We start from the raw sequence: 27,421 nt of genomic DNA on the forward strand, positions 1-27,421 counted from the left end.
AACCTAAGGACATCACATACATCCATGCCCGAGGCAGGATTCGAACCTGCGACCGCAGCGGTCGCGCGGATCCAGACTGTAGCGCCTAGAACCGCTCGGCCACTGCGGCCGGCCCTGCGCATGTACCCCGACATCAACGTGGGATATGATCAAAATGCACACGTGCACAGGACACACAACGGGTTGGCATTGTCTGGATCACATGGTCGAGCAGCTGCTGGGGTATAGCCTCCCATTCTTGGACCGGTGCCTGTCGGAGCTCCAGAAGTGTCGTAGGGATTTGAAGACGTGCAGAGATACATCAACCAAGAGCATCTCAGACTGCCTGGTCTGGAGAACAGGCAGGCCACTCAACTCGCCTGACATCTTCTCTTTCAAGGTACTCCTCCATGACGGCAGCTCGGTGGGGCCGTGCGTTATCATCCATCAAGAGGAAGGTCGGACCCACTGCACCCATGAAAAAGTGGACATACTGGTGCAAAATGACGTCCCGATACACCTGAGCTGTTACAGTTACTCTGTCAAAGACATGCATTGCTGTACGTGCACCAATCATAATCCCACCCCACACCATCATAGCACGACCTCCATACAGGTCCCTTTCAAGGACATTGAGGGGTTGGCATCTGGTTCCTGGTTCACGCCTGATGAAAACCCGGCGAGAATCACTGTTCAGACTACACCTGGACTCGTCCGTGAACATAACCAGGGACCACTGCTCCAGTGACGATGTGCTGTGTTCTTGACACCAAGCTTTAAGGACTCTCCTGTGACCAGGGGTCAGTGGAATGCAGCTTGCGCGTCTCCAGGCGAATAAATCATGTCTGTTCAGTCGTCTGTAGACTGTGTGTCTGGAGACAACTGTTCCAGTGGCTGCGGTAAGGTGCCGAGCAAGGCTACCGGCAGTACTCCCTGACCGTCTGCGGGCACTGATGGTGAGATATCGGTCTTCTTGTGGTGTTGTACACCGTGGACGTCCCGTACTGTTGCACCTGGACACGTTTCCTGTCTGCTGGAATTGTTGCCATAATCTTGAGATCACACTTTGTGGCACACGGAGAGCCTGTGCTACGACCTGCTGTGTTTGACCATTCTCCAGTCGCCCTAGTATTCTACCCCTTACAACGTCATCAGCATGTGTTCTTTGAGCCATTTTCAACACACAGTCACCATTAGTACGTCTGAAAACTACTTCACACTTACTCGCTGTGCCGTACTCTGACATGCATCAACACACCTCTGCTTATGTGGACTGCTGCCAGCGCCACCGTCCGACGACCGCAGGTCAAATGCACCGCATGGTCATACCCCGAGGTGATTTAAAAAAAATTGGTTCAAATGGCTCTGCGCACTATGGGACTCAACTGCTGTGGTCATAAGTCCCCTAGAACTTAGAGCTACTTAAACCTAAGGACATCACACACAGCCATGCCCGAGGCAGGATTCGAACCTGCGACCGTAGCGGTCGTGCGGTTCCAGACTGTAGCGCCTTTAACCGCTCGGCCACTCCGGCCGGCGGTGATTTAAACCCGCAAACCGCCCACCAGAGCATTGTTTCACCATGTATCAAAGTTATCCTTAATTTATGAGCATGAGTGTATATAAAGTGAGGCCCCTGACTGACGCCCTAAATGCCTGTTTCTTAGAGGTATATAATCATTCATACAGATTATCTGTTGAAGAAGCTATGATACCTTTCAAGGGAAAACCGAGTGTAAAACAATATATGCCCAAGAAGCTAATAAGAAGAGCGTACAAGGTCTGGTGCCTGGCTGATGCTAAGATAGGCTATCTACTGAACTTCCAGATCTATTGTGGAAAAGGGGAAAACAATATCACCAATATTGCTCATGGTGAAAGGGCTGTATTTGAATTGTATTCATCTTCGAAAAATAGTAAATGTATTGTTACATTTGACAACTATTTCACTACTTACGGCCTAATGAAAATATTCTGTAGGTACTGTCAGAGTCAACAGACGTCTCCCAGAAATGGTGAAGAAAAATGACAAACTTTCACGAGGCGAGTTCAAGGCGCAGATAGAAGATTCAGTCGTTGCGATAAAGTGGCAAGACACAAGGACAGCAACAGTTTTGCTACAGCAACATCTCCCAAAGATGTAACATTCATTTCCAAGAAAGGAAGAGATGGTTCTACATGTGGCATTGCTTGTCCAAGTGCCATAAGTTTGCACAGCAGTGTAATGGACAGTGTGGATCTCTTTGACCAGAAGCAAGAACGAAATGAAGTTGGACAGCGACCGCTAAAATGGTGGCACAGAATTTTTTATTTTCTGGTTGATGCTGTCATTGTGAATGCATTTACATTGCAGGCAGCAGTCACATGAAATGGAGAGCAGCTAACATTCCGTTTACAGTTGGCAAGGAAACGACATGGACGTGCACCTGTATTCATTTTAAAAAAAGCAGAGAGCGTTAGTGTTCCTGATGAACGCAGGCTTTCAAATGTGGGTGAACATGGGCCAAAGAAAATTGGGAAGTCTAGACGCTGTCTTATGTGCAGTACAAGAAAAGAAGAAAAAAGAACGAGAACAATGTGATCAAATTGCAATGTTGCTTTGTGTGTAGATCCATGTCTCATACTGTTCCATAACATCTAGTAATTGAATTTTTGTTAATATTTTGTGAATAAAAGATAATCTAGCAATGATGTATATTCTTTATTTTGTTTTGCAGTGTCAACATTTACAATAAAAAATTACTAAAAATTTGATAGTGTCATCTCGAGGACCGTGGAAAGCCATTTTCGCACATAAATGGGTGCATAATATTTTTTGTTTTTGCATGGTATGGCATATGTGGTTCATAGCAAGTCACTGAGCCACAAACTGTCACCTGTAATAAACAGTAAAATGTGCCCACGACAGGGTTAAGATCGCAACTGCTTATCGAAGTTTCATAACCTCATTAGTTGGATGTATAATTAATCTTGCTTGTAGGTAAATCAAGTGCTATGAGGACGTGAGTCTTAGTTTGGTAGTAGCCTAAAGCCTGCGCACACAATGCCATGAGAAATACTTTAAGAAAGACAAAAAAATAACGTCGCAGCACGAAGGAATTATCCGAGTGGGTCAGAAATCGATAGATGTGACGTACATGTACAGACAAACAAATGATTACAATTTCAGAAAAACTCGATGATTTATTCAAGAGAAAGAGCTTCACAAATTGAGCAAATCAATAACGTGTTCATCCACCTCTGGCCCTTATGCAAGCAGTTATTCAGCTTGGCATTCAAATGGTTCAAATGGCTCTGAGCACTATGGGACTTAACTTCTGAGGTCATCAGTCCCCTAGAACTTAGAACTACTTAAACCTAACTAACCTAAGGACATCACACACACCCATACCCGAGGCAGGATTCGAACCTACGACCGTAGCGGTCGCGCGGTTCCAGACCGTCTCGCCTAGAACCACTAGGCCACCCCGGCCGGCAGCTTGGCATTGTTTGATAGAATTGTTGAGTGTGCTCCTGAGAAATATCGTACCAAATTGTGTAGAATTGGCGCCTTAGACCGTCAAAATCCCGAGCTGGTTGGAGGCCCTGCCTATAATGCTCCAAACGTTCTCAACTGGTAAGAGATCTGGCAACGTTGCTGGTCACAGTGGGATTGGGTAAGCACTAAGACAAGCTGTAGCAACTGTGGCTGTTTGTGGGTGGAAATTATCTTGCAGAAATGTAAGTCCAGGATGGCTTGCCGTGAAGGGCAACAAAACAGCAAAAACAACAGCATCCAAATATAACAGCTACGGGACACGAAGTTCAAAAACAGTTCAAATGGCTCTGAGCACTATGGGATTCAACTGCTGTGGTCATCAGTCCCCTATAACTTAGAACTACTTAAACCTAACTAGCCTAAGGACATCACACACATCCATGCCCGAGGCAGGATTCGAACCTGCGACCGTAGCGGTCGTGCGGTTCCAGACTGTAGCGCCTTTAACCACTCGGCCACTCCGGCCGGCGGAACACGAAGTACACTTGACATTTATAAAGTGGATGCCATTCCAAATGCTGGTAACAAGCTTTCAGGGAGTATTTCTGATGTGCTTTCATCCTAAAAACAAAAGCTGTAAATGTGGAAACAATAATTGTGCACTACTTCGCTACTTTTCCCCACAAGTGTGTGTGTCGCGAGAAGTGGGCAACTTAAAGAGGACTCTCACACCGAAAACTTCAGTACTGGTAGGTCATAAATTCCCTTTAACTATTCTTATCTACCAGTTAGCAGCCTCACATGTGTACTGTGTAGCTGTCGTTTTAATTAATTTCACACGTGAGTAGCCATCAAAAGTGGTCTTAATTAGAAATTATTTACGTTTGCCACAGATCTCCCAGGAATCCAGTGACTGTCTGTTACTAAACGTATTCACTTTTAATTGCCAGTGACAGTCGCAATTTTTAATAAAAATGCAGTTCACAATAAATAATGCTGGTGTGACTAGCATATTAAAGTGAACATATTTAATTACAAAATTGTTTCATGTCACAGCAACAGATAACATGCAGCTGACATCAACGCCACCGCCAGACTGTCAGCAAAACTATATTACTGAGCAGTTGCTCACCAGTGAGCACTAAATGAAGTATGCATGTACTCATCTCGTGGAGCAGGCACCGAACTTCTGGTACAGTGTTACAAAGAAGGCGAGTAGAAGATAACTTCAATTTGTTTAGATCATGAATTTATAAAATATAAAGCCGGCCGCAGTGGCCGAGCGGTTCTAGGTACTTCAGTCTGGAACCGCGTGACTGCTACGGTCGCAGGTTCGAATCCTGCCTCGGGCACGGATGTGTTTGGTGTCCTTAGGTTAGTTAGGTTTAAGTAGTTCTAAGTTCTAGGGGACCTCAGATGTTAAATGTGGTTCAAATGGCTCTGAGCACTATGGGACTTAACTTCTAAGGTCATCAGTCCCCTAGAACTTACAACTACTTAAGCTTAAGTAACCTAAGGACATCACACACATCCATGCCCGAGGCAGGATTCGAACCTGCGATCGTGGCGGTCACGCGGTTCCAGACTGAAGCGCCTAGAACCGCTCGGCCCCCCGGCCGACAAGAAATAAGGCAGCGAATACAGTGGTATGAATAAATTAGTTACACCCGTTGAAGTAAACCGAGCGAGGTGGCGCAGTGGTTAGCACACTGGCCTCGCATTCGGGAGGACGACGGTTCAATCCCGTCTCCGGCCATCCCGATTTAGGTTTTCCGTGATTTCCCTAAATCGCTTCAGGCAAATGCCGGGATGGTTCCTTTGAAAGGGCACGGCCAATTTCCTTCCCTATCCTTCCCTCACCAGAGGTTGCGCTCCGTCTCTAATGACCTCGTTGTCGACGGGACGTTAAACACTAATCTCCTCCTCCTCCTCCTCCTCCTCCTTGAAGTAAAACCCGTTGTTGTTGTGGTCTTCAGTCCTGAGACTGGTTTGATGCAGCTCTCCATGCTACTCTATCCTGTGCAAGCTTCTTCATCTCCCAGTACCTACTGCAACCTACATCCTTCTGAATCTGTTTAGTGTATTCATCTCTTGGTCTCCCTCTACGATTTTTACCCTCCACGCTGCCCTCCAATACTAAATTGGTGATCCCTTGATGCCTCAGAACATGTCCTACCAACCGATCCCTTCTTCCAGTCAAGTTGTGCCGCAAACTTCTCTTCTCCCCAATTCTATTCAATACCTCCTCATTAGTTATGTGATCTACCCATCTAATCTTCAGCATTCTTCTGTAGCACCACATTTCGAAAGCTTCTATTCTCTTCTTGTCCAAACTATTTATCGTCCATGTTTCACTTCCATACATGGCTACACTCCACACAAATACTTTCAGAAACGACTTCCTGATACTTAAATCTATACTCGAACAAATTTCTCTTCTTCAGAAATGCTTTCCTTGCCATTGCCAGTCAACATTTTATATCCTCTCTACTTCGACCATCATCAGTTATTTTGCTCCCCAAATAGCAAAACTCCTTTACTACTTTAAGTGTCTCATTTCCCAATCTAATTCCCTCAGCATCACCCGATTTAATTCGACTACATTCCATTATCCTCGTTTTGCTTTCGTTGATGTTCATCTTATATCCTCGTTTTTGCGTTTGTTGATGTTCATATTATATCCTTGTTTGCTTTTGTTGATGTTCATCATTAAAACCTTGTGAGCTATAACCAATCGGAAATAATCAAATCGTATGAATTTTAAGGTAAGGGAAGATCTCACCCTCATGAAATAGTACTGGACACATCAGACTTGGAAGTTGTGGAGAGTCAGTGGGGATTTTATTACCTGTATTGTCTGGGGTACATGAGGGAGAGGAACTGCAGCCTTTTTGAGATTACACACTCTGCGATCCTCCTAGCGCAAAAGTTGAGTGAGATAACCACACGTTGCCTGCAGGTGAGTGTAGTGATCAATCCGCGTCTACGGTTTTGTAAATTGCCGATTGTTGCCTCAATGTTTTCGGAAGTACTGTGACGAAATGAAGCATCACCGAGTTTCCGGAAGTGGTACCTGCGCCAAAAAGTGAAGCGGAAAATCGAATAGTCGGAGGCGCGTTAACATCGTTAGGGTCAGGGAAGCCCCATCCGCCGTGCACCGAGGTGCGAAGCCCTGCGCCGTTGACATGAGGCACATTGCGTCACAAGGCAACCAGCTGCCGCTGCTGAGGCAAACCCGTGTGACGTGTCACCCGTCTGCAACCCGGGCTGTGACGTTTGGTCGCCTTCCAGTCTACAGACTTCGGGCTCGTCCTATACCAGCTGTTTGCGAGACCCGACTGCACCCCCACTCCTAGTGTGCTGATGCAGTCGGCACGATAATAGCCTTAGCTCCTCTAGGAACGGTTTCCTAACCCACGTCTGACGATACTAAATCGCGATCCCCGTGATTCAGAGGTCGTCAGAAGTTAGTAGCAGTATAACAACTATTCCACCACTTGAAAATTCTTTTATTTCAGTGGAGATTCAATGGAGAAATAACACAGCCAACCAGTTGCATATATTTTTTAATACATTTACCTAGGTTTCGACACTTCTAAGGATGTCTTCATCAGAATGATAATTTAAAAGCCGTGTAAAATAACAGATAGAAAAATAACTGTGACAGAAACAGTAATCAAGATAAAAAATATCATAATACAGAAAGGTTACTTATGTGAAATTACATTGTGAGAAGGTAATAGTGAAAGCTTACAGCACACAGGCTCAAGTGAAAAATCAAAAACATTCCAGCCTTTCATACGTACACTTCGCAAGGAACAACATCAGACTAAGCAACCCAGTCGCTTACATTGCTGCTACAAAAACAAGAGAAAAGTTGCTCCGCCTATAGGGCGAGGACAGTGACACACCTAAATATGAGACATTATAATAGGAATAACCGATAGGTAATTACAAAAAAAATTCAAAGCATGAGATCTTAATGTACTTTTGAAAATACATAGTAGTCAAAAAATGATGCAGAACTAAGAGCCCTATATTAGACTGAAATGCCCATTACGTAAAGTACAAAGTATTGTAGAATATTTACACAAACAGCTGCACGGTCCAAAGAGATCTGAATGAAGGAAACGTTAGTAGCACAATGTATTAAACAATAATTTGCAACGGGTTGACTGTGTTACTTCTTCATTAAAATTTGTATATGGTCGCTGAAACACAGCCATGTTCAAGAGTGTAAGATTCTTTTATTTCCCAGTTGCACTTCTAGCAAGTCCTCCCTGTCTGTAAAATCGTTTCGAGGACTTACAGTAACGTTGACTATTTCCGTAGTGAAACAATACTGACGGGACCTAAGTAACATACTACATGCAAGGGAAAAGTAACAGTTAGATAACTACGAATGACACAGAGAATGCAATGAGTTAAGTATCAGGTATTTTCTGGATCGTGTGGGAGAAAGTACTGAAAAGCGACCCGCGTCACAAAGGAAGGGAAAGCTCACCTGGTAACAATGGTTCTATGACAATGGCATGATTGACAGATCTGAACTAATATTTACAAAATATGACACGTTCGTCACCTACCCACTTCCATTTCTAAAGGTATACATGAGAATTTTGCAAGTATGGTCCCTGTTGCAGGGACTGTAAGTTCATCCTAAACATAAATACATGTTCCACATTGCACACAATTAAGGAAGAAGTTTACTATTTTGTTGGTAAAAAATAGCTGGAAATAGTGGCAACCTCAATACACCCAGGCGTTACTGTACGCAACGACCTAACATGGAAAACCGTATAAAACTAATCCTAGGAAAACAGGTGCTAGACAGATTCATTGGAAGAACCTTAAGAAAATGTAATTCATCCACCACCCGATTCTTGAGTATTGTTCATCTGTCTGCGATCCTTACCCTATAGGATTTACTCTAGAGCTGATCCTACAAACAGCGGCACGTTTCGTCATGGGGTCGTAACGGAGATGCTGAACAAATTGTAATGGCAGACGCTGCAAGAGAGGCCATGAGCATCACGGTTAGGTTTATAGTTGAAACTAAGAAAGCTTATGTTGGAAGAATACTTTGTCAACATAGTACTTCCCCTCTCGTAAAATGACCGCGACGAGAAAGTCAGAGAAAATCGGGGAAATTAGAATCCATCTCAAAGTTTATTAACAGTCATTCTTCCGCTGCACAACTGGTGAACAAAAGAGCGAGCGAGGTAAACGGTAATGGAACCTATACCACCCTCCGACAAACAGCATAACGTGGCTTTCGGAGTGTACATGTAGATGGAATCTGATCACTGGTAGAAGTTGAATAAGTAGTGTTGATTTAAAAGGGGTTCACGTCAAAACTAAATCCGTTTCTGTCTTCAGAACACGAACTGTCTCTGCCCGCCAGACAACATTACATCTTGATCTCGCGTCTTGCGATGTTTATGACGTGGGTATGGAGAACCGGCGGGGTACCTTCTCATGCGGGTATGGTAAACCGTATAACAACCACACTTGACTATGGCTGGTGCATTAGGTTAACGCTCACTAATCCGGCACGCAGTAGCAGTTCTTGACAACGAGCGAGGTCGCACTTTCTACATTATACTCTCCCTTCCCTTTCCTATAAAACTTAACTGTTGACTGAGTTCATATATTGTATTTAATGTCCCTTACAAATTCTATACAGGGTGAGTCACCTAACATTACCGCTGGATATATTTCGTAAACCACATGAAATACTGACGAATCGATTCCACAGACCGAACGTGAGGAGAGGGGCTAGTGTAACTGGTTAATACAAACCATAAAAAAATGCACGGAAGTATGTTTTTAACACAAACCTACGTTTTTTTAAATGTAACCCCGTTAGTTTTGTTAGCACATCTGAACATATAAACAAATACGTAATCAGTGCCGTTTGTTGCATTGTAAAATGTTAATTACATCCGGAGATATTGTAACCTAAAGTTGACGCTTGAGTACCACTCCTCCGCTGTTCGATCGTGTGTATCGGAGAGCACCGAATTACGTAGGGATCCAAAGGGAACGGTGATGGTCCTTAGGAATAGAAGAGACTGGAACAGCACATTACGTCCACATGTTAACACCTTTTTATTGGTCTTTTTCACTGACGCACATGTACATTACCATGAGGGGTGAGGTACACGTACACACGTGGTTTCCGTTTTCAATTACGGAGTGGAATAGAGTGTGTCCCGACATGTCAGGCCAATAGATGTTCAATGTGGTGGCCATCATTTGCTGCACACAATTGCAATCTCTGGCGTAATGGCTCTGAGCACTATGGACTTAACATCTATGGTCATCAGTCCCCTAGAACTTAGAACTACTTAAACCTAACTAACCTAAGGACATCACAGACATCCATGCCCGAGGCAGGATGCGAACCTGCGACCGTAGCAGTCTCGCGGCTCTGGACTGTCTGGCATAATGAATGTCGTACACGCCGCAGTACATCTGGTGTAATGTCGCCGCAGGTTGCCACAATACGTTGTTTCATATCCTCTGGGGTTGTAGGCACATCCCGGTACACATTCTCCTTTTAAGGTACCCTACAGAAAGAAGTCCAGAGGAGTAAGATCAGGAGAACGGGCTGGCCAATTTATGCGTCCTCCACGTCCTATGAAACGCCCGTCGAACATCCTGTCAAGGGTCAGCCTAGTGTTAATTGCGGAATGTGCAGGTGCACCATCATGCTGATACCACATACGTCGACGCGTTTCCAGTGGGACATTTTCGAGCAACGTTGGCAGATCATTCTGTAGAAACGCGATGTATGTTGCAGCTGTTTGGGCCCCTGCAATGAAGTGAGGACCAATGAGGTGGTCGCCAATGATTCCGCACCATACATTTACAGTCCACGGTCGCTGTCGGTCTACCTGTCTGGGCCAGCGAGGATTGTCCACGGACCAGTAATGCATGTTCCGTAGATTCACTGCCCCGTGGTTTGTGAAACCCGCTTCATCGGTAAACAGGTAGAACTGCAACGCATTCACTGTTAATTCCCATTGACAGAATTGCACTCGATGATTAAAGTCATCACCATGTAATTGCTGATGTAGCGATACATGAAACGGGTGAAAGCGGTGACGATGCAGTATGCGCATGACACTACTTTGACTCAGTCCACGGGCTCTCGCAATGTCCCGTGTACTCATATGTGGGTTCATGGCAACAGCAGCTAACACACCAACTGCACCCGCTTCTCCCGTGACGGGCCTGTTAGGGCCCGTTTGCGTGCTACGACCATACCTGTTGCATACAGTTGGCGGTAGATGTTTTGCAATGTGCGGCACGTTGGATGCTATCTGTCCGGGTACCGTTCTGCATACATCCTGCAGACTTCAGCTGCATTTCGTCGACATTCACCATAGATGAGTATCATCTCCGCCTTTTCAGAGTTCGAATACACCATGGTCACAGTTCCTACAACACTACACTATCACAGACGTCTGGTAACACGGTGTACTACAGTTGGTCTGCGTGCGGAGACGAATGCAGAATAATAATAGCAGCAAGCGCTACATGCGGACACTGCGACAGCTAGACCAAACCACAACAGTGCACTACAGCCACACTCGTAAACACGGTCGTCATCGTAAACATGTCCCTGCAGATGCTGCTCGCCGACCGTGGCCCGTGTTTGTTACAACACGCAACTGAACGTCGGAGGTTTCAAGCGTCAACTTTAGGTTACAATATCTCCGGATGTAATTAACATTTTACAATGCAACAAACGTCACTGATTACTTATTTGTTTATATGTTCAGATGTGCTAACAAAACTAACGGGGCTCTATTTAAAAAAACGTAGGTTTGTGTTAAAAAACATGCTTCCGTGCATTTTTGTATGGTTTATATTAAACAATTACACTAGCCCCTCTCCTCACGTTCGGTCTGTGGAATCGGTTCGTCAGTATTTGATGTAGTTTACTAAATATATCCAGCGGTAACGTTAGGTGACTCACCCTGTATATGCCTTCACCAGTCTTAAGAACTCAGTACTAATTTCATTAAGATAAAGTAAAATGGTTTGAAATAGGCTGAGGCGGCTACGCCATCAGCATGTGTCCCGGGCTATTGAGGCGGAGTCGTCTGTTGCGGAACATGAAATAATTAGACTGTATGCAGGCTCGTCTTCTCAGTCTCCCATTTCCATGTCGTATATTCCTGAAACTGATATAGGTTTAGTTGAAATGAGAAGAGGTAAGTACTGGATTCAGGAATTTCCGGATGAGTCTTAAATTTATTTTCTTCGTACTGTTCAATGACGGTATTTCACAACAGTAATAATGGCATCATTTTATTCCATACACTTCCAAATCCTAGCAGCTCAAATCTAACTTAGTAAAAAGACTCCGATACCAACTACTTCTTTATTATTAAGCTGCAAACGAAAGAACGTAGCAAGAGACATAATGCGTACATCTAGGTGATGTTGACAGAGATCGCCTAATACAGTTATAGAGTAGAAATATAACTGGAGTGAGCATTCAGATGCGCAGAATTGTTTTTCCGTTGTCAACACACATTGCCACAGTGATCATGTGATCTCGGAATGGCGTAGGTCTGTCCGCAATGCGTCCTATAAATTTCGAATGACATTGTGTGCTAGTGCTGACAGACTTTCTTTGTAGTCGCCGTGGATTCGGTAAAGGCGTTTTGTAGGCACCATAACAATTTCCACTTGATATTTGGAATAAAGCAGGCTCTTAGCTTTGAAAAGCAAAATGAACCGGCGTCACATAACGACACCGTCACTACAGAGTGAGTTTACACTGTCCGACATGTCATGTCACGACACATCCCGTGAATTCGCTTAGCCCTATACCAAACGGCGAAAGTGAGGTTATGAATCATCATCTGTGATACAAAAAGAGTACAGTATTAGAACTGAGGAACCAACAACGACAACGTTTATTACAGGCCAAAGCAAATTTCATAAGGTGTGTTATTGATCAATTTTATTTGTTAAGCTGCTGAAAAGTGAAGCAACATTTTAAAACATCGACAGTTATTTGATAGGGAAACTATGAATATTCAAATACTGCAAACAATAACTAGTATAAAGAAATAAATGGAACCTGTTTATTTTATCCATTATGTTTTTATTCTTACGTAACTAATAATGTCATAAACAACTCTACGTTTCTTCTTCATTAATGCTGACCTTTTCACTTAAAATGTAATGTAATGGAAACTACTTCTTTAGCTTTTGTTGTTATTTCCACGCACTGTGGGCGTCAGCCCTGTTGTTATAAAACTTAAATAATTTTACGCTTTGATGTATCTGACCTTGCTTGTGTAATAAAACTGAATGAAAAATATACAAGTCATTGCGGAACATCTGCAATCTGCCACGAAAACAAAGCATAATAATAAAATGAAGTTTAAGAAGACACAAAGGAACAAAATCCACTAAAACATGAGTGAGCACGCGAAAGTAGGTTAACTTACGTTGTTGGTAGGTGGCAATACCATCAACACTTCCTTCCCGAGAAACCTCGACGTGCCGTGATATAACATGACGGTTCGTTGACGGTATGTGTGAATGCCGCCATTTGAAACGCGTTGTGAAATATTTTGACTCGATGTGAGTTGGCGTGACATGACGTGATGTGATGTGTCCTGACGTGACATGACAGCTAATGTCAACTGGCCTTGAAGCAAATAACGTCGTCTCGAGATCACGTGACGATTCAAGCCTAATAGGCAGAATAGAATGCTCGCTCTGGAGATTTTCTACTCTACGAATACGTTTAGCGTAGAATCGTCATTGTCTTTGACCAGCAGCTTGAAGCTTCACAAGTACGTAGATAAAAAGAGTTGAATGACAATTTTTTTAAACTCACAGAAAAGATGATATTACAATATCAGTCTAAACGAGCTGGCAATTACGGGTTCTAGAGGCAACAGAATGTGTGTTGTCTGTGAGCATCGAAAGAACAAACTTTTTGGCGATTATTAGATTCGATTTATTTGTGTGAGCAGGCATGCTGTGCTTCGCTCACTGGACTCGTATTCGGAAGGAGGGCAGTTGGGTACAGGGCTCAGATCGCCATGCCGTTATTCTCATTTACAGGTTTTTCTGAGCCTTCACTAAATCATTTAAGCAAATGCTAGGATGTATCTTTTGAAAAGGACACAGCCGAAGTGCTACTCCATTGTTCTTCCGTTCCGAGAATGTGCTTCGTCTCTAATGTCATCTTTTTCGATGGGGCATTCAACTCTAATATCCCTTCCTTTCGATTTGTTTAACAATTCACTTCAAATTATCTTCTCCGACAGCCGTATATATACTGAACAATTACAACTTATTACATGCTATGTCGTGCTCTTTACGCACCGCTTGATATTTCTATGTGGAACATCTGAAGATGGTTTATCAAGTAAACCGAAACAGAGAATCTTCAAACCAAAAAATTCCGATCACTTCGAATAATAAATGTTCTTAATTTCTCCATGTTTGGAGAGCGCTGCTGCTCCACAGCTGTTTACTGAATTAATGAATAGATGTTCCAGTTAATAATAAGTTCTATATTTTAGTCCACTACCGATTTGAAACTTTAACACAATGCAAGACTTGTACCAGAATACTGGCGCCTTCAAGATTTAGTTCTCTAACTGTAATGCTAGATATGTCAGATGCACAGGTAGAAATTTTACAACGGGAAACATAGAATTAGAAATGAAAATCACAGGAAGCACATCCACCTTCGAAGCTCACACAGAGCAAATATCGTGTATCGTGAATACGGGCTACTTTATGAACACACACTGCAGAAAAAAAAAATAGTACACACTTTAAGAGATTTCCAATTTGCTCCAGATAGGTTGATGTAGCAGCGCATATGGAGTACATGTAATGATTACATTTAAAAGTCAATAGCACAAGCGGTTCTGATGAACGAGTTATCGACCCATGCTGAAATGCTCATATCTGTATGTGATGTAGCCTCCACGGATGGAATGCAGGCGCTGACTGTGGCTTTGGAGAAGAAGCTAAATATATGGGAAAGGAAAAGAAGGGGAGACATGGAGAATTACGACTAATGACGAATTAATTGCTCTGTACAAAGAACTTGATATGGTAACCTTAATCAAAACGGGAAGGATAAGATGGTTAGGACATGTACAACAGATGACATAAGAAAGGCTCCCGAAGATGATGAGGATGATCCTGGTGGTAGATGATGGAGAGGACGACCGCGAATGAGATGGTTGGAAGATGTGTAAGCCGACCTGAGAGCAATGGGAGTGAGGAGGTGGCGCAGATGTGCTGAAGACCGAGACGATTGGAAATCTGTGATTTAGGAGGCCAAAATCCTTAGAGGACCCTAGCGCCATGGATTAAGTAAGTAAGTGGTGGTGGAATGACGGCTGTGTAGTGCTGGGATGGGAACAGGGAAGGGGCAGGATGGGTGAGGACACTGGAAGTTTGAATCCTGGAGGGTTACGGGAACATAGGATGTACTGCAGGGAAAGTTCCCACCTGTGCAATTCAGAAAAGCTGGTGTTGGTGGAAAGGATCCATATGGAACAAGCTGTGAAGCAGTCATCGTTATGGGACTCGAGGAGGACACAGCGAGTGCGATCACCCGATTTGCCAGATGCTTTGGTCAGTGAAAGAGGGGTCAAAATAAACGAACACATGTTTCGGCTTGCCCGTAGATATTTGACGGTTTCTGAAAAAATGACGGTCAGATATTCCGAGAATTTTTTTTAAATTTTGTGCCCCATGTTCGAATTCCTATCATCACTTTTGATTCTCTTTTAGGTAGCCAGTGTATAATGACACAACGTTGTCGTTATTCGTCTACTAATTGCATGTCAGGTGAATAAATTTAAAAAAAATAAGAAAATTATTTGAAATCGTTTTCAGTTAAATTCCTGCAGTTTATCTCGATTCATAATCAGTAGCAAGCGCCAGTTTTTGTTAAAGTGGTCCGTTACGCAAGATTTGCCGCGAAATTATTGCCAACATGCGAAATTTTCACCAGTGTTAACGATGCTTTGTTCCTGAGAGAGACTCATACGAGGAAATGTCACTGTGGCGATGCTTGTTGTGTTCAGAATATCTGTGTTTCGAGTGCTTCTATGATGGGTGTCATTAGGGGGAATGCATCGTATCTTCCTGAAGAATAAACATATGAGTAAAATATAAGAATTAATGTATGAACTGATATAAGAATGAAATATCAGAATATGAGAATTTAAGAAGACTGAAAGCCTTCAACGTACCATACACACATATATATTTATAATAAATGTACGACACTTATTGTGAGATCCAGTTGCAATTTTACAAGAAGCGTGAAACCCCTGAGTTCCCTAATTTAATACGAAACATTCGTGTAATAACCTTCTACGGATATGTGTAAGTGAATGAAAAGAATGAAAGTAAAGTAAAATTAAATAAAATTAAATAAAATAGCTGAAAATAATAACCGGATTTCGAACATGGGGCGCAAAATTAAGAAACCGTAGCATTAACCACTGAGCCAAAATTTCGCCTGAGAATAAAAGACACATAAAGCACCTCAAAAGTATCTCGAAAACTTTGATCGTCGTTTTTAGAAACGGCCGAATATCTACTGATACACCGAAACACGTGTTCGTTTATTTTGACTCTTTTTCCTCTAAGCAAAGTTCCTGGGAGATTATATAATGGCATTTGCCGTGTTGTCCACACCAGCGTTATAGGAAGCTATGGACACTTGATTGCCAGAAAATTTAATAAATCGTGATAGTCATTTTAATTTGAACATGGCAAGGAATCCAACCCTTGTTATGACTAGATCGCCCCGATGTTGTCCGCACGAAAAAGATATATCGAGAAACGATTCGACTACCTGAACGTTTTCTCCACTGGCTCCCGGAGATGCGCGTCTTCAAGGTAGGGCCTACACCTCTTTTCCTCCCACCAGTATCTGTGTCGTGGAGGGGCACCGTTATCGATACCCTTACCGAAGATCGACATAACAGCTCACTTCCGGCGGCTGCCACATCGTTAAAGCGCCAACGGCCGGGATTATCGACTGTCAACGATATCACTCTGGTACACCGCGAGAGGCTTTCGGACGTGGGGGCTAAAGTAGTCGTTGACAAGTGTCCGAGCGTGCAGGTTGGACTGTGGCGGAAGGAACAAAATAAAATGGCTCTGAGCACTATGAGACTTAACATCCATGGTCATCAGTCCCCTAGAACTTAGAACTACTTAAACCTAACTAATCTAAGGACATCACACAACACCCAGTCATCTCGAGGCAGAGAAAATCCCTGACCCCGCCGGGAATCGAACCCGGGAACCCGGCCGCGGGAAGCGAGAACGCTACCGCACGACCACGAGCTGCGGACCGGAAGGAACAGTATGTGTACTAAGTGACTCCGTGATGACGTTACAAACTTTCGGGGATGATGGAAAAGCGTAAATGCGTTAATTTGAGCTAAGAAAGCCTGGTCCTGAAACGACTGAGTCGAAAGCTGTAAGCTGAAATCGTTCTGATACTTCTGATAGTGAAATACATACACGTAGCGGTACTGTTGCTAAGACTATAGGGTAGGAAACTTTCAAAAGCGCTAATATGGATAAAAGAAAAGAAAAAATGTCTCGTAAACATGGGCCCTAACACACATACCTTAAGAGATGAGAGCACTTGTTCATCTTTGCGAATGTGAAACACATCTCTTCTACTGAACAGAGGCCCATAGCTCTCAAGGGAACCAGGAAGTAAAAATCCGTCAAAATTCCGATTTATTCTATTGTGTTAAGTTACAGGCCAGTCCTTCCTGGTGAATTAAATGACCATTTTGTAAACAACGACACATCCCCTTCAGTACGCTATCAATTGATCTGTGTATAGACCGGATGCAGTAGATTTTTTTTTCTGTACTCTACTAATTCTTTTACTACAGGTTTGCAAGTTGGTTAGCCTGGTACTAAGCGAGTGTATGCAACGATTGAACATCAGTTCAGCAGTCTGTGACTCTTTTAATTTTATTCTTCGTACCTATTTGAAATAATACTTGATTTTAGGAAGTAATCTTATCACGTTTACAGTTATATTTTGTCCGTGCAGATCGTAAATATGAACAACATAGAGGAGTTTAACAACAGGAATAAGTTTAAAGGTCTTGGTGTAAGTTTCAGAGAGTTAATGTAGCTGACAATGAATACGGATATAGCTACCCCTACCAACGTCATAACAGATGTTATGAAACCTATCTATAGAGTCTTAGTTAGAAAAAAACTTGCTTGCTTTATGCTTCCATGGGAGAACTCAAAACCCGAATGAAAATTTCAATAACTGTGTTTTGGAACTCTTGCCCAAAATAATATCTGTGGGCCTCAAACGCCTAAACACTGGTGTCATGGATCTAATGTTGTGTTTCAAGGATTCGTCAGCCACAGCCAGTAGGCTGGAAGTTTCCAGTGATTTGGCCACAGAACCTGAGGTGAACACGAATAATGTGCTTTTCAGGTATGGGTGAGGGAGGATGAGAAAAATGATCTATAATGACGAAAGCAGGAAGTGCAAAATGGCTAAGCAGGGATGGCTAGAGCACAAATGTAACGATGTAGAGGCTTATCTCACTAGCGGTAAGATAGATACTGCCTACACGAAAATTAAAGAGACCTTTGGAGAAAAGGGAGCCACTTGTATGGATATCAAGAGCTCATATAGGAACCCAGTTCTAAGCAAAGAAGGGAAAGCAGAAAGGTGGAGAGGGTCTATACAAGGGCGACGTAATTGAGAACAATATTATGGAAATGGAAGAGGATGTAGATGAAGATGAAATGGGAGATACAATACTGCGTGAAGAGTTTGACAGGGCACTGAAGACCTGCGTCGAAACAAGGCCCCGGGAGCAGACAACATTCCATTAGAACTACTGACCTCCTTGGGACAACCAGTCCTGACAAAACTCAACCATCTGGTGAGCAAGATGTATGAGACGGGCGAAATACCCTCAGACATCAAGAAGAATATAACAATTCCAATCTCAAAGAAATCAGGTGTTGACATATGTGAAAATTACCGAACTATCAGTTTAATAGCTCACGGCTGCAAAATACTAACGCGAATTCTTTCCAGACGAGTGTAAAAAGTGTTAGAAGCCGACCTCGGGGAAGATCAGTTTGGATTCCGCAGAAATACTGGAACACGTGAGGCAATACTGACCCTACGACATATCTTAGAAAATAGATTAAGGAAAGGCAAACCAACGTTTTTAGCATTTGGAGACTTAGAGAAAGCTTTTGACAATGTTGACTGGAATGCTCTCTTTCAAATTCTGAAGGTGGCAGGGGTAAAATACAGGGAGCGAAAGGCTATTTACAATTTGTGCAGAAACCAGATGGCAGTTATAAGAGTCGAAAGACATGAAAGGGAAGCAGTGTTTGGGAAGGGAGTGAGACAGGGTTATAGCCTGTCCCCGATTTATTCAATCCGTATATTGAGCAAGCCGTAAAGGAAAGAAAAGAAAAATTTGGAGTAGGAATTAAAATCCACGAAGAAGAAATAAAAACTTTGAGGTTCGCCGATGACATTGTAATTCTGTCAGAGACAGCAAAGGACTTGGAAGAGCGGTTGAACGGAATGGACAGTGTCTTGAAAGGAGGGTATAAGATGAACATCAACAAAAGCAAAACGAGGATAATGGAATGTAGTCGAATTAATTCGGGTGATGCTGAGGGAATTAAATTAGGAAATGAGACACTTAAAGTAGTAAATGAGTATTGGGGGAGCAAAATAACTGATGATGGGCGAAGTCGAGAGGATATAAAATGTAGACTGGCCATGGCAAGGAAAGCATTTCTGAAGAAGAGAAATTTGTTAACATCGAGTATAGATTTAAGTGTCAGGAAGTCGTTTCTGAAAGTATTTTTATGGAATGTAGCCATGTATGGAAGTGAAACATGAACGATAAATAGTTAATACAAGAACAGAATAGAAGCTTTCGAAGTGTGGAGCCAGAGAAGAATGCTGAAGATTAGTTGGGTAGATCACATAACTAATGAGGGGGTATTGAACAGAATTGGAGAGAAGAGAAATTTGTGGCACAACTTGACTAGAAGAAGGGATCGGTTGGTAGGATATATTCTGAGGAATCAAGGGATCACCAATGTAGTATTGGAGGGCACCGTGGAGGGTAAAATTCGCAGAGGGAGACCAAGAGATGAATACACTAAGCAGATTCAGAAGGATGTAGATTGCAGTAGGTACTGGGAGATGAAGAACCTTGCACAGGATAGAGTAGCAAGGAGAGCTGCCTCAAACCAATCTCTGGACTGAAGACAACAACAATAACAATGACGAAAGGGGCCAGATTTCGAAACAATGCCTCAAAACGTAAGGCAGAGGGTAGAGAAACTTGAATCGATGTCAAATACAGACCTGCCGAGTTTTAACGCTAAATAGCGGTTGAAAAAAATGTACCGAAACCTTCAAATGCATTTTCCCGAATGTATGAAATTTTGAGGTTTATCTACAATTTTCTCTGAAACTAATACCTCTGTGTCAATGAAACTTACACAGACTAACTAAATCACGAATTTTCAACCTCGTGCAGCCCCATTAGCAACTGTAATAATTAAACATATAACACGTCAGCCTCAGTTGCAAATAGAAACCAATCTTTACCTAGGTTTCAGCCAAAACAATTTGGACTTCTTCAGAAGCTATTGACACCAAACTATTGCATACCAAAGTTTGGCCATGTCAAGTATAAACTATAGCACCGTAGTACCCAGTCATAAATCTACATTACTTAGCTGAAGGGAAACAGGAGGCCGCACTGCGCGGACGAGGTCGGTAGGCTGCGAGAGCTGCGCCGGAACTAATCGCAGCAAGCAGCTGTGTACCGAGCACCGCTGATAGTCATCCGCATGCGCACGTGGAAATATAGATGCATAAACAGTAGCTACCTTTACGTTAGGAATTTGATTTATATAACCATTAAAACTGTTAATGACGTAATCTGTAACTGACAATTTGGAGGCTACATATTGCGCCGTTATCTATCGGAATTTCATGGAACTATAGGGGCTGAAGCATGAATATTCCATGATGCCCGACAACAAATTTCGCATCATTTAAACTGAAACTGGCCGAGGAAAAAGAATGTGTTGCCTTATTCAACGTTCCTTTTATTAATGAAGAATTATTTACGAAGAATTAAAGGTATATGAGGAAACACAGACTGAAAATTGATAAATCTGCGTGTGCGGATCAGCTATGATAGTACATAGGAAATTATTTCTCTTATATGTGACCGTGTCGAAAATTCATATACTGAAAACGCGAAATTTTATGTAGAAAACCTATGGCATGCGTCCTATGAGTCTTTCGCAGTGGCATGCCTGAATACAGTATTCTCGGTTTACAACCGCGTCACTTCTCATGAAACACTCGAGCTTTCGACGACTGTATGCGTCATTTCTTAAACAATAAAACACCGAGGTGTGCGGCACATAGTAGGTCTGGCTCGCCGTGGGACCATTTGACGTCAGGGGGCGGGAGGGATCGGGCGCCACGTTTGAAATTGTCATTCCCGTCTCCTAACGAGCGTACGTCTTTGCTTTCGCTATATATCCAAACCACGCCCCTCCCCCCCCCCCCCACCCCCCTCGCTCCCACGCAGCTCTTCTCTGGCTTAGATAAAGTAGGGTGAATAACTGAATGACTTTGATTTTTATAGATTCTTTTGTTTGTTAATTTGGTCTCGTATTCCTATAGGAAGCAGAATAAAAATGGTTCAAATGGCTCTGAGCACTATGGGACTTAACAGCTATGGTCATCAGTCCCCTAGAACTTAGAACTACTTAAACCTAACTAACCTAAGGACATCACACAACACCCAGTCATCACGAGGCAGAGAAAATCCCTGACCCCGTCGGGAATCGAACCCGGGAACCGGGGCGCGGGAAGCGAGAACGCTACCGCACGACCACGAGCTGCGGACGAAGCAGAATATAGGTCGATATTAGACACCCGTGATATGTGATAGTCACCTGTGTTTGTGGTGTTACATATTCCTTCACTCGACCGATTGCTTGTACTGTAAGACTATGTAAAGGTAGCACTTCACATACACGCATGGAGCGTTCAAGGCCACCGTCTGGGACAACATACAGGATGATTACAATTAGGCTGCGTTCACACTGCCGGCCGGGCCGAGCCGGGCTGACGCGTACTGGCTCGGCTCGTGCCTAGCCAGCTTAGGCCGACGAGTAGTGCATTCACATTGCGCGCCGCGCCGAGCCGGGACGGCGAAATGGGGGAAAATCCACTTCTCCGATTTTCATGTTTTAAAAATTCTTAGCGGTATATAAGACTTCGCCATATCGTTTTATGAACTTATTTCTTCCTTAAAAGCGTTACTTACGTTGTGAAAAAAGAAAAAGTCTACTTTTCGTTTCGCGTGATTTCTTATTTCGTAACGCTTCCCAACCGATTTTGAAGAAAGTATGCGGCTAAAGAATCTGATTTTTGTACACGTGGTAGTGCAACATCTTAGCTTCGTATTGAATCATTTATCTTTCCATATTTCTTAACAGTCATTGTGAAATGATGCTATTTGTCAACGTTGTGCACTTGATTTACAAATCTTGTAGTGAAAAAGTTATGTAGCCGTTAGCTTACTGTTAGATCCGTTTTAGACTATACATTGTTGGGAATTAAATCTAGCTAAAAGTACCAAAAAGTTTTTGAAATGATAATGATACTGATATCTGTCTCTGGTCTCAAGTAATGCGAGCTATTCAGTGGCGTCAGTGCCGCGTCTGCAAGCCACGGAGTTCGCGCGGTTACAGCTTGGTTTAGTGTAGTCATATAATGCAGGACAGAAAAAAACTAATTACTAGTGATCAGCGCAGACCTAGTGCCGGTCCCTCGTATTATTTTAATGGTCTCATTCTCTAGATAAATCCAAATGTATAAGAATTTTTCCCTCGGCTACTGGACAATTCATCTGCTATGCTTTCATAATTGGCCACACGTTGCATCACAAAAGACAAACAATTATTTGTCATCAACATCATACAATTAGTATGATGTACATTTCGTATTTCGAACTAAAAGATAACTGAAGCGCAATTCTGTAGTCTCGTTGTCTACTTTGACAGAAAAAATAATGGAGAGTTAATGAAACTACTGTAGATCGGCACAGATGTGTGTTTCATTGTTCTTCATTGTTTTTTTTTTTCTTCCTTGGCGGGCTGCGCTGCACTGTCAAGGTAATCCCCACTCTTTGGCTAAATGGCTGGCGGGAGGCCAAATAAATAAATTTAAAAAGATCTCCACCCTTCGACAGCTGACAAGCAAGTCAGTAGAAAACGCAGCTGCAGTCAACAGTTGCTCGCCTTCAGCTAGTCTGTGCTGTTGTGTAGAACAATGTCTTCACTCTTTTATTGGTATTGTTTTGACTCTGCAGTAAGTCGTCGAGTTTTGAAGTACAGAAGAACTAGGGGGTTATGGATTCATCCTATGAATAGCGACAGACATTTAGGAGAGTGTTTTTCTTTATATGAAGAACTTAAAAACTATCCTGAAAAATTTTATTCAAATTACAGAATGAATCATAATACATTTCAGTATGTGCTGCAGAACATTCAAGACAAAATTTCCAAACAGAACACAAATTTTCGCAGAAGTATAACAGCAGAAGAAAAATTGTGTATAACGATAAGGTAAGATTCGTTAGTACACACTTTTTGGTTTGCAGTAGAACTTTGTACAGCATTCGCTACCTCCAGTTAATTGTAGTCATGCTTTTGTATTTTAAATTTCACAAACACTAACCTCTGAGGGGAAGAGAGTTTATGGGACTCCTGAGAATCATTAGGAAGTAATTAGCTTCGTCATTTTGGGTAATGTCTTGCTGTGCCTTCAACGAAGAATCGCAGAAATACTCCTTCAGAATTTTCCAACTTTTTTCTTCTTTTTTCTTCATGATGCAGCGCTTGGCAGTGGTGATGGTTCATCATGTGGAGCCACTGATGACCTCACAGAATTCTTTTCATTACCTTGTAAGATAGACAGATTGATAGGCGAAGAGTTTTGAGATAATCCCTTTGACTCAGTGGTTCTATCTCCACTGATAAGGAACTGCCACAGCATGACTTTACAATGCATTATCATCTGGTAGGGACACATTTCCGTCCCTCAGTGACACTCATATCTGTCTCCGTTTACAAGTAAATACGAACTATTCAGTGGCGGCAATGCCGCGATCGCTGGCAAGCTATTGTTGTAAATGCATGTAAATACGGTAGATTAAATAAATGAAATAAAAGTAATTTCGCATGTATCATCATAATAAACGTAATTTTTCCTCACTGATTGTGAAATGTGAGGTAACATCTTAAAATAAAAGACGTGTGCAGTTACACTTGTGAAGAAAGCAGAAGGGAGACGTGTGATGCATGTACTGCAGAAGCTGTAGTGCTGCTCCACAGGCTCGCGCCTGCGGTGGGCTCGCGCCGGCAATATTAAACACTCGGAATGTCGTCGGCTCGGCTCCGGGAGGCTCACGCCGTGTCGGCGCGGCCCGGCCGCAAGTGTGAACACCGCAATTCAAAACCATGTGTTTGATATCGAAGCGGGCGGCGGCCCGGCCAGGCTCGGCTCGTCCCGGCCGGCAGTGTGAACGCAGCCTTAAAGTTAAACTTTCAAAACGCTGTAGAAATAACACCACTTGTCAGAATTATCGGTGAAGGAGGAAAACGTATGGTGGAAGAAGGAAAATAATGTGAAAATTGATCAATAGATGTCGCTGTATGTGTCAGAATACGTAAATGAAAACATCTGTCATGCGCACGACCCATTGAAGTTGGTATAAACACGCCGGTACACGGCTTTTCTTCCTATCGCGTCTGCGACGTTCGCCAACACTGCCTTAATGCAGAATCGCACTCTGCTTGTAAAGCTGTATTACAAGGATGATGACTGTGCACACGTCGCTCTGCAGAATTTCCCGGACACTGAAGGGTTTGAAAAAAGGCGTTAGTCCAATGACTGCCGTGGGTCTGGAGAAAATGGTTCGGAAATTCTAAAAGACGGGTTCTTTTAGTGTGCAACCTGGTAGAGGGAGGAAACGAATCGATTCTACGTCAGTGGAAGCAGTGGCTACAGCAATGCAGAAGGAGACGAGTGGTGGTGTGCAAACGTGTTGTGCACGGAGAACTGCCCAAACATTGGACATACCCGTGAGAACGGAGCGCAAAATCCTACACAACATCCTTCTTTGCTATGCATTCAAAATTACCCATGTGCACGAGTTGTTTCCTGTTGACCTACCAGCAAGAGTGAACTTTGCTTTATAATTTCTTGCTCGCGTGGAAGTGGACAATGATTGGCCGTCGAAGGTTTTGTGGACAGACGAAGCCCACTCCCATCTCACAGGATATGCCAATACACAGGATTGTCGAATATCCACACGCACAGCAGCCACTTGATCCTGAAAAGGTCACTGTGTGGTGCAGATTTACGGCATCATTTATCATACAGCCACATTTTTTCGAAGAGACAGTTGATTCCGGTCCTGTTACCTGTACCGTCACTGGTAAGCGCTATGATTGTCTTTTGAGCAACCAGGTTATTCCAGCTCTCCAATAGCGTGGATGTGATCATTTTTATGCAAGATGGCGCACCTTCGCACGTTGCAAACCCTGTTAAGCAGCTGTTGAAGAGCCTTTTCGGAACTGCTAGAATTATCAGCCGCCATTTCCCTACAGCCTGGCCGTCCCCATCACCTGATCTTCATCCGTGTGACTTCTGGCTGTGGGGCTACCTGAAACATGTTGGGTTCAGTATTCCGATTGCAAACTTAGTTGCATTGAAGCCACACATTGCGCAACACATTCTGAAAGTGACCCCGGAAACACTTCGATCAGTTGTGGAACATGCTGTTTCTCGATTTCAACTTGTTGCTAAAAATAGTGGACAGGATATTGAACATGTTTTACGCCAGTCACACGGAAATTAATAATCCGATTTGATTTTGATTGATGCTTTTTATGCCTCAGGGCAATTAAAAACCAATTTCTTCCATCTATATGATATGACCTTGCCGTGATGGATGGTCTAACAGAACTAACAGTATTACACATGTACACCCATGCACACTGAGTAGTACAGTTTGTTTAACGTCAAACGTACACCTTAGGCATTGTTGTATGATTCATTTGTCATTTGTAGTCGACACTGTTAAATTATGATCTTTACAGCGCCATCTATTGCTACATTTTGTAACTATTTATTTTTCTTCTGCCATACGTTTTCCCCCTTCTCCAATAATATTACGTTGCGATTTGACGTCATTCTGACCAGTGGTGTTATTTCTACAGCTGTTTTAAAATTTAACTTTAATTATAATCACCCTGTACTTTTCCAGTTGCGAAAACAATTCAATATTCAGGGATGGTTATCGATGATAAACTAATATGGGATCCTCATATCCGACATACCATTACTAGATATGAAAAAGACTACGTCTACCACTGTGGCCGAGCGGTACTAGGCGCTTCAGTCCGGAACTGCGCTGCTGCTACGGTCGCAGGTTGGAATCCTGCCTCGGGCATGGATGTGTATGATGTCCCTAGGTTAATTAGGTTTACGTAATTCTAAATCTAGGGTACTGATGACCTCAGATGTTAAGTCCCATAGTGCTTCGAAGCATTTGAATTTGAAAAGCCTACAACATCATCATGTCTACTGACTGGAGTATGTTGAGACTGATCGGCGGACAGCGATGTCTTTGTACCGGTCCCTACTAATGACGCTGACTACGGCCATCTGTACTACCGATCAGCTTCAGACGGCAAGCTCCAAAGATTCGATACTGAGCAGTACATAGTCTTGCGAATAGTTTCTTGGGCGTTCGTGTCAACCACAGCCAACGCTTTACTGGTTGAAGCGAATGTTCAGACGGATATCACGACCAGTAACGTGTCGAAATCAGTACCCAACTAACGCAACGGCAATGGAATTCCTACCTCACTATCATAACGCGTGTATGGCGTATACAAATGGTTTCAAGTCTAGTGAAGGCGCCGGTAGTGTTTATGGGGTATCCCTAAGCCAACAACAAGGCCTATACAAGCTGGAGCCACAATCGATTATTATGACAGCCGAGCTAATTGCCATTTTGGAAGCCCTCCGATTCGCACAGGCGACCACAGAAAACACAACAGTCATCATGTCTGACAGTAAGTCAGTTCTGTAACCAATTAGAAACCACCATAATACTTGTAGCAACCCGAAAGTTGCAAGCAATTGTCGCCGTTTTGTTTCGGCTGCAGAGGAACTTTGGCAACATCGTGGTGGTATGAATGAAAGGCCACTCTGGGATATTTGGAAAAGAACAAGGAGATGCCCTAGCAAAGCAGGCATCTCTTCGTGGAGCTATTAAATATGATAAACTTCCTCTCACAGATGCGATATCCTTGCTTAGAAAGCGTTTGTCCTCAGACTGGCAAGAGTAATGGTCACGGACTTCTGAAAGTAAGGGCAGTCACTACGCATTTCAAAAAATGATTCAAATGGTTCTAAGCACTATGGGACTTAACAGCTGAGGTCATCAGTCCCCTAAACTTAGAACTACTTAAACATAACATCCATGCCCGAGACAGGATTCGAACCTGCGACCGTAGCAGCCGCGTGGTTCCGGACTGAAGCGCCTAGAACCGCTCGGCTACCGCGGCCGGCCACTACGCATTAGTACATTCCATGATTCCAAGTGAATTGGGGCATAATAAGACACAGTCATCAAGGAGGTTCATGACAGTTATAGCATGGCTGGAATTTAATCATTGGAAGTTCAACAAAGATCTCTATCGGCTCAACCTAAGAGCCACCTTTCAATGTAAGTGCGAAAAGAATACGTCTAAACCATGTATTTCGCCAATGTCCTAGGAGCATGTATCATATAAACGTTCTTGCAT

General features: G+C 43.1%; 1 long non-coding RNA gene across 1 annotated transcript in view; it reads right to left on the minus strand.

The window, feature by feature from the left end:
• LOC124790155 overlaps window positions 1-27,421 on the minus strand; it is a 717,547-nt gene that overhangs the window by 506,391 nt on the left and 183,735 nt on the right. The gene's annotated exons all lie outside the window — the stretch shown is intronic.

The sequence above is a fragment of the Schistocerca piceifrons genome, chromosome 3 (assembly GCF_021461385.2).
Source record: "Schistocerca piceifrons isolate TAMUIC-IGC-003096 chromosome 3, iqSchPice1.1, whole genome shotgun sequence".
NCBI lineage: Eukaryota > Metazoa > Arthropoda > Insecta > Orthoptera > Acrididae > Schistocerca > Schistocerca piceifrons.